The sequence below is a fragment of the Quercus suber genome, unplaced genomic scaffold, assembly GCF_002906115.3.
Source record: "Quercus suber isolate HL8 unplaced genomic scaffold, Cork oak 2.0 scaffold_75, whole genome shotgun sequence".
Lineage (NCBI taxonomy): Eukaryota > Viridiplantae > Streptophyta > Magnoliopsida > Fagales > Fagaceae > Quercus > Quercus suber.
Window position 1 is genome coordinate 1,143,058 of NW_027069540.1, and position 14,511 is coordinate 1,157,568.

The 14,511-nt window shown below is 33.3% G+C and overlaps 1 long non-coding RNA gene and 1 pseudogene across 3 annotated transcripts; both read right to left on the reverse strand.

The window, feature by feature from the left end:
• Window positions 1-649: 649 nt before the first annotated feature.
• LOC112032612 (uncharacterized) lies at window positions 650-11,737 on the reverse strand. Of its 3 annotated transcripts, XR_010628964.1 has the most exons (5): window positions 11,087-11,737; window positions 10,929-11,005; window positions 10,757-10,838; window positions 6,921-6,995; window positions 650-5,706 (listed from the first exon to the last, which is right to left on the reverse strand). It is a non-coding gene; the product is annotated as an uncharacterized LOC112032612 (long non-coding RNA). The 3 variants fall into 3 exon arrangements; XR_010628963.1 differs by lacking the exons at window positions 650-5,706; window positions 6,921-6,995 and having other exon boundaries at window positions 10,589-10,838; window positions 10,929-11,001; XR_002885111.2 differs by lacking the exons at window positions 650-5,706; window positions 6,921-6,995 and having other exon boundaries at window positions 10,589-10,838.
• Window positions 6,808-9,257, reverse strand: LOC136067494 (uncharacterized; annotated as a pseudogene).
• Window positions 11,738-14,511: the final 2,774 nt, after the last annotated feature.

Genomic DNA, 14,511 nt, shown 5'->3' on the forward strand with positions numbered 1-14,511 from the left:
TCTGAACTTGAAACAATCAAAACATAAACCTACTAGAACTAAAATTTGAGTTTCATGAGTTCTTTAAATGTAAACAGAACACTAAAATAGTTAGAAATTAGATGTACATATATTATCACAGAGGCAAACGTTACAATTCAAATTGAAAGAACACTAAAATAGTTAGAAATTAGATGTATATAGATTATCACATAGGCAAATGAATACCATACCTTTAACTCTAATTCGAATGGAGGAAAAGAATGAAGAGAAAGCAATAAGAATAAACCTAGAAATTGAATAGCCGTGGAAAAAAAAAAAAAGACTAATAAGAATCAACTATTTATGGATAATAGCTATAGAGTTCGGATTCAAAAAAAATAATAATATTACCTTTGGGCCGGTTTCGACGGGTTGGATTGGGTGCATTGCCGACTGACATAGTTGATGTGCCATGGGCTAGATGAGACCCACGACAAATGGGGCGTCGTTTTTGGTTGTAGAGGTTGAATGTGAGTGGTTTGCGGCAAATGGAGGCACCATTTCTGGTTGGACAGGTTGGATTTGGGTGGTGGGTGGTTTGAGGAAGGAGATCGATTCCGAGGAAGATGTCTGTTGAGTATGGTGGGCATGGTACGATGCTTTGCTTTGGTTTGCCGTGATATATATATATATATATATAGATGACCCCAACAATCCAGCTTTATGGATTTTCCTTTACTTCTTCTGATGTTTAATAGTTACAGCAAATATACGGTTGTTGTTTTAAATTTGCTTTTATGCTTGGATTTTAATATCATAGTATATTGTAGTGTTCAATTTCCATTTCAATGGAAAAGGTTATTTTTGCAAAACAATGGATATAGCCTTAACCCTCGAAAATCCCTACCTTATTAAGTGGCTCAATTTCTGTTTGTACTAATTACCAATCAAAAAGTAAATAAATAGGTAAAGGTACCAATAGGTTACAGAGAACAGTTAAAGAAAGTTGTAATTGTTACTTGATCTATCAATACCCTCATAAAAGAGAAGGAACTTATTAGCGTTCCAAATTTACCAAGGTTCCATTTTGTTAGCATGAGAAATTGGAGGGTGCTGAAAATTTTCCCCCTTTTGTGGTAAACTTAAAGTTTCTTGCATGATCTACAGAAGGTCCTTTCTAAAAAAATTGCAGGAAAAGGAATCTGATTCGATGGAAGATTGTTAGTTCTTTCACTTAAAAATTCTGATCTTAATCATCTATAATAAAATATTTACCCATGTCTTTGGACTGAAGTAACAATTAATTATCCTAATCTGCAATACCATTTTTTTTTTAGATGTAGGTCCTATTTTCATTGTCGATTCTAAAATGGCACAATACCAGAAAACCATTAGAAGTTTTTTATTTTTCCTAAAAAAAAACTAGAAAACCATTAGAAGTTAGTGCACTTACAACTCATGAGCCAAGTCACAGCCATGAGAATTAGTAATTGGAGAATATCTCATTCCATGAAGCAAAGTGCTTCTAAGTGGACTCACTTTCTTAGCCACCTATATCCATCCCTTTTATACAAACAAACAATGTGTGAAGACTTGGTATTTTGTAAAGCATTTTGTGTTCTGCCACTTTCATTATAATCATACTAATGGAATTCTTTGTCTTAATAGTTGCTCCACTTCTTTTCACTCCTTAACAAAAACACCATTATACCAAAGAGCAATAATAACGTCTAACTTCAATAGTTTATTGTTGGGTTATTATTTTAATATGTGCTGTTTTAGCTGTGTTTCTTTTGTATCTATAATTGAGTTTGTGCACACACTTAGATAAGTATTAGGTTTGGAACTTTGTAACTAAGTTTAGTAGTGTGTTTTGACGATAATATTTTTTAGAGTGAGTTACATCTTCAATATTTTAAATAGATATTAAAATGGTAATAATCAATTTGAATTTTTTTTGTATGGAAACTGAGCTATGGGTTTGAATTTGTTTAGTGGAAACTGAGCGAGATGGAGTAATCTGCTTGCTTTCATCATACAACATTCCTGATAATCTTAGCAAAATTGGTGTGGAGTACATTGAGGTTAGTTATTCATTACATTGTTCATACTGAATTATATGTCTCTCTTCTTTCATTTTCTTTTTTTTCTTTTCTTTATAGATATGGAGCAGGTTTATAAAATAATTTATATCTATGCTTAGTACAATTGTATCTTATAAATATTTAAATAATTTATATTTCCCTTGTGTGTGTTTACTAGTTACAGCAAATATATGGTTGTTGTTTTAAATCTACTTTTATAATTGGAGTTTTAATATCATAGTATATTGTAGTGTTATGTTCACAAATTTGGATTCTTTTTTCTGTTTGTAAGTAATATTATGGTCTTTCAATATGGTGCAATGGATTTTTTCTTCTTTTCGTTTTGCGTTTGTGATGAAGAAGTTGTTGTATATATGTGTATAGTTTAATAGGGTGGTAGTATACTTCTTATTGTATTAATTTGTGTATGCGTGTGGTGAGAGTTTTTTTTTTTTTTTTTAAGATTTATGAGAATATGTTTATTTTGAATATTTCCATAGATGGAAGTAATGACTGTGATGTTTGTAATCAATTCCATCAATTAGTTCACCAAGTGGATGATTTAACTAATGGATACAATTGATTTCTCAATCTTAATAATGAAATATGATATATATCAGTGCATGTATATGATATGGATTAAGTTTGTTTTTCTATCTTTGGTCTGAGAAGCAAGTGTCATTTGTCAATCTATTTCTTTTTCATTAATGATAGTAGTGACGTGTATTTCATTATAAATCAAATATCAGTAATTGCATGTATTTGTTGATTATGGACAACTAAGTTTCTACCATTGGTCTAAGAAGCATGTATCATATGTCAATCTATATTTTCATTATTAATAGCAATGATGTGTTATTTTATTCAATCCTTTGTTTCTTTTTCTTTTCCCTTCTTTATTTATTTATTTTATGTGTAAATAATTTATCAATTTTTTGTACCTATCTAGGTTTTTACATTTCTGGATTTTCCACTGATATAATTGAGTTAAAGTATTTGTTCATAAGCCAATCTTATGCTATCCATCCCAACTTTGTCAGGTTACTATTTTGTTACCCCATGATGATATATATATATATACACACACACACACACACACACACACACACAAGCAGCACCTTTAAAGGATTTTTTTTCATGAAATTTTTTATTTAATTGGGCTTTGGTTTTGTCAAATAACTCAAGTAAGTATTTTACACTAATGATAACGTGTCTATAGAGTGCATGTTGATTATCCGTGGTAATCATATTATAGATTTTATGATTTCTTAGCAAAAGAAGAGGAAGATGGAATTGATAATATTTTTTTTTTAATGCAAGCTTCATATCAATTTGAATTGTAACTTAATTTGTATAAATATTTTATATGTTAAGGATGCTATGCTCCCTTGGCGAAATTGGTGTGGGTAGATTTTTTGTAGCCCATGTGACCCAAGTGTTTAAAACTTTTTTCAACACAAACAAAAAATTGTGGAGTATAGCTTAACATTGTTAAAATTTTAGAAATGCCCTTCAGCACAGTGTTGATTAATTTTTCAGATCTAAATATTGTATTGCTCACCAACATTATTTTTGTCTTCAAACACATGAACATGTGGACATGCAAGGTATGATGCAGCTGAGACATTGATTAGATAAGATATATTCAAATACTTGCAAGGCTGGAACACTATAACTAAAAGTAATTGCATAAAACAATATGAAATCAATTAGAGGATTTAGTTTAGGCTTTTGCTTTTAATATCTGGGTTCCTTTGCCTCTATAAATTACTGGTCACTATGGAAAACACAAGTTAAAGTTAGCTAACAGCAGCAACTACAATGATGTAGGTGATTGTTTTTTCATCGGATAGAATCATTGAAATTTTTATGTTTAATCTATTTAATTCTTGAAGAAAATAACATATATAGGAAGAGTTCTCATTTTTTTTTATGAGGGTAAGTTGTCTACTCTCACAATCAAATTGTTTGATGATATGAAGGAGATTAAAAAAGAAAAATTTGCAATACACTACACTGTTTCATTAAAATATGCACTACACTACACTATTTCATTAAAATATGCACTTCACTGCACTGTTTCAAACTTTTTGCACTGCACTATTTCTCCTCTATTAATGTTTCTTGGCTAAAAATTGGATAGACAAAATTTAGCTACAAAATTTGTTGGAATCTAGAGCTACAACCTTACTTAATATCTTCTTATTAGAGGTAAATTTTGAAAATTCTACCATTAGATTATATCTTCTTCTTATATCCTCCATGCTTACAAAATTTCTAGAAAATCAAATATAAATAGTTATACCATCGATAAATTGTTTAAATTATTAGTTTTTGTAGTTTAAAATTATACATAAAATATAAGTTTATAGATTATATAGTATATAATATCCAATTGACACAAAATTTGACATGTGTATTAAGAGTGGAAAAAACATGCAATTTAACGATTAGATTTTCAAAACATGTAGTAATGCTTATTTTATTAAGTAAGATTGTAGTATTAGGTTACAACCAATTTTGTAACTAAACTTTGTCCAAATTAAATTCTTACTGTTTTGCAGGTAGGGATTTAGCATTTTAATATTTGGCTTATTTGGTAATACAACAACAAGATGAGGAAAGTCAGGTATTTACCAATCTTTCCTTTATTCTGTTATTAAAACCAAATGTAAGAGTACATTATGATTATTGTAATATATTACTCCATAATATTTGTATTTACCTCATTTTTAATATTACTTCATAATATTACATGTTTCATCTTATATTAGAGCCAATTTAGCTTTCAATAATTGAAATTAGAGAGATGTTTAAACTTGAACATGTTAACATTTGATTTAAAACTATCTTGTGCATTGAACGAGTTTGCAACTAGTTATGTTGAAAGCTATAATAGGACCACTAATTTTGGGTGTTTTGTAAAATGAAGAAGTAAAATAGATAAAGTAGCTTTTGTGAAGCCAAATTGCTAAATTTATGGCTCCACCAATGTAGATGCTCTTAATAAGTTAATAAATTTGAATTTTTTTTTTTTAATGAACATAAAAGTAGAACAGACCCCACCTTGTTTGTCATTGTTGTAGTACAAATGCCACACATAAAATATGTATAAATTATTGTCAAGTGACTTGTGTCTCAATGAGATCACCCAACATCCCCAAGGAGAGAAATTAGATATGAATCCCCCTCCACCAATTGTAATTAAAAAAAAAAATGCATAAATCATTGTAAAACTCTCCTTTTTCAGGAGAATTAATCCTTATCCAGACCAACTTTGACCACATCCAAAAAATTGGCAGATTTTGGAGAAATTTCAGGACTTTCATTTGCATTCTAATCATTCGCAAAATATATTCTTATATCAAAAAAATTTGGATCAGTAAAAGATTTTTGGCAAAAGTTGCCAACATTCAGCAAGAATGGTTAGCAATGATGGCTAGAAAACGTTGGCACCAAACAACACACAACAATTTTACACATGTGATATGCCGATCAAAAATAATAATTAGAGGGGAAAAAATCATTTCACAGTTACAGCATCTTAACCCGCTTTAATTTTTCTTAGAGTTCTTTTCTTGAAAGATACACGATTCAACAAACGCTTGAAAGGAAAAAAAAAAAAAAGTTCAATGAGATGTCCTTTTTAGTCTTGATTTCCCTGCATCAAGTATGGTTCATGAGTAAATCATTGGAATGGCTAAATTTGCAGCCTCCAAACCCCCGGGAAAAAAAAAATAAAAAAATAAGGGTGGGGGAGGAGTGGTCCAATTCAATTCAGACCAAGTCTCTTTCCAAACTCCTCAAATATCTTTTAATCGGATTTGAATTTTAAAAATCTAACCGTTAGATTTCATATTTTTTAGTTCTTAATACACGTATCAAATTTTGTCAATCAATTTATTTACTATATATCAATAAACTTATATTTTATGCATAATTTTATATCAAAAACTTGCAATTTAAAATTTATTGATACATAGTTATTGATATTTTCTTAAAATTTTGCAAGATGGAGGATATAAGAAGAAAATTAATCTAACAGTTAGATTTGTCAAAATTCACTCCAATAAAAAATATTGGAGAGTTTGAAGAATTATCTCCAAACAAGTTTGTAGATAAACATTTTCCAGTTGAGAGAGAGAGAGGGCTAGACTGAGCATTTAAAGTACAATCATCAAAAAATCCTGATAATAAGTCTCAGTCAAACAACCAAGGACACCATGACAGACTACAAAACTCAGAGCAAACAATTTTTAAAAGACCTTAAAATCCTATAGAAACAAGACTAGGACAGCTGACAATAAGATCACAATTTCATGCCCCACCACACCCCCCCCCCAAAAAAAAAATGGAAGCTGTGAATTCTGTCATTCAGAAGAAACTGGATCTACCTATGACTCAAAAAGCCTAATCTAAGCTTCAGAAATTGTGATTGTAAGAGCAGAAATGATGGCCTATCTTCAATAAAATTCTTTCAAATGTTACAAAAAAATTCACAGTTGTCACAATATACTAGAAATTTATACAAAAGAAAACCAAATGAAACATTAAAGAAGGATTAGGATAGCCTACACGAAACCGGCTCACAATATCATCATAGTCAAAAGCTATTCTAGCAGATTAGTAAATCTCCCAAAAACTAGATGCATGTGCAACTAAAACAACCTACATTTAAGATTCTAAAGTTTTGTTTGGTATGTTTAAATATGTTTTGTGACTAAAACTAGGATGATCAGGATGGACTAAATCTAAGATCAGCTATGCTTAAATGTGTTTGGAATACACAAATTTTCACAAAATTATCACAATGCAAAACTAAGTATAAATATGAGTGGTATGAAACCAATACTAAACACTAATTAGAGGTGTTACCTGATATAGATTGACTGCAGGTTGGATTATGAACCCTAGTATCAGCTTCTCCATCCCTTTGCTCCATTGTGAGCTCTATTGACTCATGATTTGCAATAGAAAAATCATCTATATTGTGAGACTCTGGAGTTGGAAGGCAATCAGCAAGTATAGCTGCATCATTGCCAGCATCCCTAAATTGTTCTCTCTTTGAAAAATGCTCTGGTAAAGGCAGATCATTCAAGGCCAAACATGTATTTTGTTCATTTGTAATATCTACCTCCATTGAAACTCCAGCCATTGCAATACCTAGTACTTGATCAGAAGATTCCCTCTAGAGTAGCTTTCTTTTTCTGGACTGCTACCTTAGGGAAATGCTTGACGATTGATAATTTACGAAAAAGGAAGATGTGGATTTTGGATTAGTGCTACATGTGTAAGAGAAATGGTGAATCGGTTGACCATCTATTCCTTCATTGTCCTTTTGCTATGGATCTATGGTCTATGGTTTTGGGTCTATTTGGAGTAACTTAGGTTATGCCGCACTCTGTTTGGGGCTGTTAGGGTGTTGGCAAGGCAGCTTTGGTCGTCATCAAAATGGTTATATTTGGTCCATCATTCCTCGTTGCTTAATGTGGTGTCTTTGGAGAGAGAGAAATAGTAGATGTTTTGAAGATAGTGAGAGATCTATTCCGGACCTCAAGCTACTTTTTTTCAGAACTTCAAGGGATTGGTTGTTTGCTTTGCAAAAACAATCATTCCCTTCTTTTATTGATTTCCTAGACTCTTGCAATTTTTGTATTTGATTTCTTAACCCTTGTTCACTCCCTGTGTACTAGGGTGTTCCTTTTTATATCAATATATCTTATTACTTATCCAAAAAAAAAACTTTTCGTACTCTCAGATTCTTCATTTGGAGAAGCAGGAAGACCAATATCCTCAGACTGTGTCAAAAGTTCTCTTTTAGCATCAACATCACAAGCAACATCTAACTCCAAGTCCCGAGTCAATGCCTGAAAAATTATGTTTTCATTTGGCAAATCATGCTTTTCTGCTACATTGAAGGCAAGAATCAGAGACCCATTTGGATTCTCCTTTTCTACTTTGGAGGTGGTTAGGAGTTATAATTTCCTCATAGTTAGTCAAAGCTCCTGCAGCATCATTTGGTGAGTATAAGTTCTGAGAATTTTCACAGCCAGAGGCTTGATGTATCAATGGAGTATCAAAGACAAAAGTTTGATCTGATTTTGGAAGATCAACACTGTCACACTGTTCAGGCAGTCCACTAGCTGCAGCAGGTACATAAACAATTTCAGCAGCAGAAAAAGAGATTTTTCCATTATCTAGAGGTTGGAGCATAGCCCCAGTTAGAGATATCAAAGCCTTGACTTGAAAACCATGTGATGTCATGCTGTCAATAACCAAAGCAAAATCAATGGTTTTCACGGTTTTTGATACTTTACTGGAGGCAGAAAAGGACTTCACCATGTCCTCTAATAGCAAATCACCTTTGCCACTAGAGATGGGATCCCATTTAAACTAGGTTTTTGTTCGAATCTAATTGGGCACCTGACGATATTGCTTCAACTATGTTGCATCCTTGTAAATGGATCCGACTGATCATATTCCCATGAAGCTAATATTGAGGATAGAGAGAGTTTCTTGAGAGCAATTTCTATATCTTCACAACCTTTAAGATCCCAACTCACACCCAAGTCCTTATAAAAATTATAATCAGCTAGATTATGGAACTCATCATTTATCCCACCACAACCACCAAGAAAAGAATCATCTAGTTCAAATTCAATTGCATTACCACCAATGTTAGTGGCTGTTAATTTCACGCCTTCATTCTTGATTACATGAGCAGCCCCATCTGTTGAAGTATGAGTTTGGCCATAATCAAACACCATCGGACCACTCGTATCCACGCCAACAGCAACAACTTCATGCACTGTAGATTCTTGCATCATCATCAGCTTCTTTGTTAGTTCTTTGGACTAAACTTCAAAGACAGCATGTACATGGATATCATCATCCACTTTGACACTAAAATCAACGTCCCATCTTGCAACTACAACAGTAGATTCTTGGAACTTGATTTTTTCTTCAAGTTCCATTGAATCAAGAGATTTTAACTCCTCTTCCATCATGTTCTCAAGATCCTCTTGCAATCTTGAGAGCTCCTCTTTCATGGCCTTTTTAGATTTAGCCAAGGCCTTGACCTTTTTTGAAATATCCTTGACATCCCTAAAACTTTGTTCACCATTTGCCGTATTTCTTTCCAAAGTTTTCTTCGGTTACATTCGCTCATCTTAAGATCGTCGGCTCTAATACTACTTGTTAGAAACCCAGTAGTTCCTAATGGAATGGATAGGAATTATTGGAGAATTGATGGAAATTGTAGAGAAATTGACTTAATTCGAGATAGTCACCCTCCATAGAGAAATATTTAGAGAGAGAGAGAGAGAGAGAGAGAGAGAGGAAATGCACTAAGCAATGAGTTGGTTTATTTTTCATTGATATCTAATGTTAAATTACAATTATGTATTTATAGGAGACTAGTGCTAATCTCATTGGCCCACATGGCTTGAGATAACTAGCTAGTTAATTCAAAATATGCTCTATAAATTAAGCCATATGTTAAATGAGCTACATGTGCTCAAATCCTAACTAAGTCATCCTAATCTCAACCAACTAGATAACTACCTAACTAAAAGGATTACAACAATTATTTCAAATTCCTAACGCATACCTACACTTTTTGGCCACATACCTACAATTTTTTGAAATAGCTGCTTTAGCCCATTCCATAGAGAGCCCAAGCAATGACAATAAATTTGCAACATCATATGGCCCTCTAAGTTCATTTACCGAAGGGGCAGAACTTGAGAAAATGAGATGTTTTCCTCAGTCCAATCCACCAGCAACTGATTAAAATAAATATTAGTAGTCCTAGTTTAATTAATTGGCAGATCAATCAATAACTTAGATACAACAATAACTCAACACAATGTCTATTAACACATTTAGATCATAGAAATTCACCCACAAGACTTAGCACCTATAAAATATGAAGAATTCCTAACATGATTAATTTACAGAGCATTGACTTCTGAGACTATTGCAATATTTGCTACAAAAATTAAAAGTCTATCAAAATCCAAACATGTCTCAACCACATATAACAGGCAAGATAAAGCCTCAAGCTACCACATCTGGCCTGTGGTTCAAAATCCTACCTCTCTGCCTAGTGGTTACTATAAGCTTGGCACAAAATGCTACATGGCAAATTGGAAGTGGGAAATCTATTCCAACTTCCAAGTAACCATGATTATTGACCAAACCTTAAGCCTCAAGTTTCTAGATACGGCCCTATCAATATTTCAAGAGCAAGTTTGAGTTTTTCTTGTTTCCTTGGTTCCATCTTAGCTGCTTGTTCTGGGCTATATGAGCTATACCGTATATCTCTTTAATTTTTCTTTGGTAATGAAATCATCTTATGCATCCAAAAAAGAAAATTGATCTGATAGACCAAAATGTGGCCAAGTGAAATTCAGCTTTGGTGAGGAGACTTTATGCACCTCAGATCAGGTGGCTACTAAAATTCTTATATCATAGTTTAACCATTTCTTTTTTTCTTTTTCTTTTTTTGATAAATTCTTAGTTTACCTATTTCTAAGATTAGAACTCCTGATTGATTAATTTGCACCACACTCAAAGTGAAGAAAGCATATTGAATGGAGCAAGTAACAGTATTTGATTGAAATCTTTTTACGTATCCAAAAAACAGATGAGATATGCAAAACATAACATCAAATTATCTATAGAGAAATTTAATATTTTGCAATTCTGACCTTAGCATTGGTTATCATTTGCCTTCCTTGTTTGGACATCCGCGATAACATCTGAATACATAATCTCAAAATAAACTCCACGCTGCAAATCGAAAAGCCACATATATCCATCAACATTCCAAAATTTCTTATCAACAGAGCCAATAAAACGAAAACCATTAAAGAAACAAACCTCAATAGCAGCTTAACCTTAGTCTGCTTCAATCGAAAAGGCAACTTCTCTGAGAAATCAATCGCAATTATATCTATCTACGTCGTTCATCAACAATATCAATGTTAAAACCTCAAAAAATTTTGTTTTATCAAACAAAAATATACGAAACCACGAACCTCGGATTTGTCACAGGCATCGTCGAACGCGTTCTGGTCCAAAGGCTTGACGGCGACCAAGTCGTAGGTTTTCAAGATAGGGTTGCCAGAGTTGAGTGCGAGAGCTTGGGAGTGGTTTTCGACGCAGACAGTGAGGCGCGTGGAACATTGAGGAGGTCACGGTGGAGATTGACGGAGGAGGAGAGAAGCGAGAGAGAGAGCGAGAGTGGAGGGAGATGGAGCAACGATCGGGATCGGACATCACGCCTTTGATCGTACGGTTGTAGGCGATGCCGATGTAGCCTAGTTCGATGGCTTTTCATCACGACCTTGATGCGAGTTGTTTTCACTGGCGTCTTATCGGAAGGAGAAGATTCAAGGTATGCTATGTTCAGGTCGAAGAAACCACATGGCTACGGAAAAGGCCACAGAGATGGAAAGGGGTTAGGGGTTTATGAGTTATTTTTATGACAGAATTTTATTATCATTTATTTTTGAATTGCGAAATAAACAATGAAAAAATGCACAATTCACTTTGAGTACAAGGAAGTCTACAGGTAGGAATTCCTCAGGGTGTATTACGGTTTTTCACCTGGGTGGATCAAAGCAATTGCAGCAAAGAACTGACCTGAAACAAAGCACTTCGTCTGTGGTCATTGTAGAATTGATAAATTGTGATCTTTCATTTATGAGACATCAACTGGGGTTGTTTTTTTTTTTTTTTTTTTAAATAATCAAGAATCCAACCTCATATATCTTTTTCAACTACAAAAGATTTTACTAATTAAATTAACTAAAACTCACATATTTTTATATTTTACGCTCTATTTGTTTCGTTAAAAATCTTCTATAAATATAGTTTTCCACATTTTTCAATGTTTGGTAGCATAAAAAAATATTAGCCAACGAAAAACTCTTATAAAAATAAGGCTTATTTTCTGTTGGTTATTTTCGAAAAAAAAAATTGGAAAACAATTTCTCTCTCACAGAGTACATAGCTCCTATAAATACTATCTTCTTCTAACTTAGGAAAAAAATTTTTTTTCGCTCATTCAACCTTTCTCACAATAAACTCTCTCACTTCTTCTCCTCCTTTTTTTTTCTCCCTCACACCTTCACTACCACCCCTCTGGCCTCTTCTCTCCCATATTTCTCTCTCTCTATCTGCCTCTCTTCCCTTTTTTCTCCCTATTTCATCTCCCCTCTATAACACCGTTCTTTAATAAGTTTTTTTTTTCCCTCCACAGATTGGTCAACGATTCTATAATAATTTTGGTATATTTATCAAACTATTTGTATTGGATTAGTTTGCCAGTAAAACTATTTAGCCTATGTGACATTTTGAACTATTTAAAATGGAACTTAAGGTTATAATGATTATTTTGAATTATGAAAAGTATGATTTATATAATATATATATATATATTATGTATGTTACTGTTCATATACATAAGCAAGATGAGTATTTGAGATCATGAAAATTGGATAACAAATTTTGATTGTATCCGTTATCAAAATTTTAGTTGGAAAACCAAATTCATTCTTGTTTTTATTTTTTATTTTTTATTTTTTATTATTTTTAATATTGATTACATTATGTGGGTTTACACAATACACATATTATATATGTTTTAAATTATACAAGAAATGTTATAAAACTATGGATACCAAACACCAAAAAATATTTTCAAGCTCATTTCAAGGTTATTACCAAACACCAGTGTAGGATGATACGCCCAGNGTTTATAGGGCGATAATCAATTATACGCACAAAGTCTTTAATTTTAGGAACCAAAACGATTTGGGTTTCATTAAACTTTGGTGGGCAAATACCAAATTAAGAAAATCCATCAATATTATTCCCCACATGTCCAAATTCATTCCTATTCCAAACCTCCAACTTCCTTTGACAATTATCCAAACAACATTCAATAGGATAATCTGATCCCATAAGGATTCCTTCCTCCGATGCCGAAGTTACCACATCCTCACAATTAGAATTTTTCAACCACATTGCTTCAAATATTAAATTTTTTCCATATCGCTTGACTTTCTTTTTCTCTTTAAACTACAAAGAAAGAGGACAATAATCGAAAGCTGAAGATGTACGATGATGAAGTTTTGCTGAAGGAAATCTATCTATCCAATCCACAGTAGCAAGTCCTCTATCTAGTCTTTCACGTATTTGTGTCCCATTCTGTTATTGATAAAGCCAAGTGAATTTGGGCCCAATAAAACCCAATTCTTTGAGACCACACCAGTTGATAGTGTCAACAAACCTTTGCATTTGCTGTGCTGGTCTAGATGCCCCACCTTCCTTCTCTGAACAACATTTTATTTCATTGAAATCACCAATAACTAACCAAGGTAATTGTGAAAGACCACACAGTTGTTTAAGGAGACACCATAACTCAACTCTTTTAGTAGTTTTTGGATTCCCGTAAAAGCCTGTTAGATGCCACCAACCCACATCCTCAGCACCAAACACTTCAACATCAATATTAGAAATAGAATACTTTAAAAGATTAACCCTCACATCATCTTTCCACAACAAAGCCAAACCACCACTGCTATTTTTTCTAGGAACAATTAAACCCTGCCTAAAATCACATTGATCACAAATCTTTTCCATCCAATCTCTATCTAACTTAGTTTCCATTAAAAAAACAATTTTAGGCTTCTTTATCCTATTCACCTCCTTTAAGGCATTTACTATATAAGGGTTCTCAAGCCCTCGACAGTTGCAACTCAGAAGATTCATGGCTCTTGGCGGGGTTGCTTAGCAACCTTCGCTGGACTCAAAGGTGCAGCCAAGAGTACACCCAGTTTTTTTATTTCCTCCTCCAATTTCACCTTCTTCTCCAAACCTGCAATAGGAGCTTTTATTGGAGATTTCCTTTTAGATCCTGCTTTAATAGTTCCCCCCAGAGTATTTTTATCAAACCTTGCACCCTTTCTAACCCATGTACGAGTTTTGGGCCTCAATTCAGAAGAGGCCCATTTGTCCTTAGCCAAAATAGGTTCAATTGTATCCCCATATGTTTGAAAAGCCCTATTCTCTTTAGACTCCTCCAACATCACGTGTGATTCACTAGTAGTAAGACTGTCAGCAAAAACCACTTTAGATTCCACAATTTTAGGTAACTGCTTTTGATACCGTGTAATCCCCAGAAAGCTCCTTATCTAATTGCTTAAGTGCCTCCTCAAAATATGGAGTCGGTTTTTCAGTTTTTGAAATTCCACAGTTTCCAAAAATAACCATATCCTAGTGCCCTTCACGCAAAACTTCCACTGGAGACTCCACCATCACAGATTGATTGCAAATCTTTTTCCGTAAAGCAGGACCCTTGGGAGAATCCACCAGAATGCTTGCAGTCCTAAGGGAGACATCAACTATCTGATTTCCTATATGTGGCGACTCAAATCTTGGTATCCATTCCTCATCA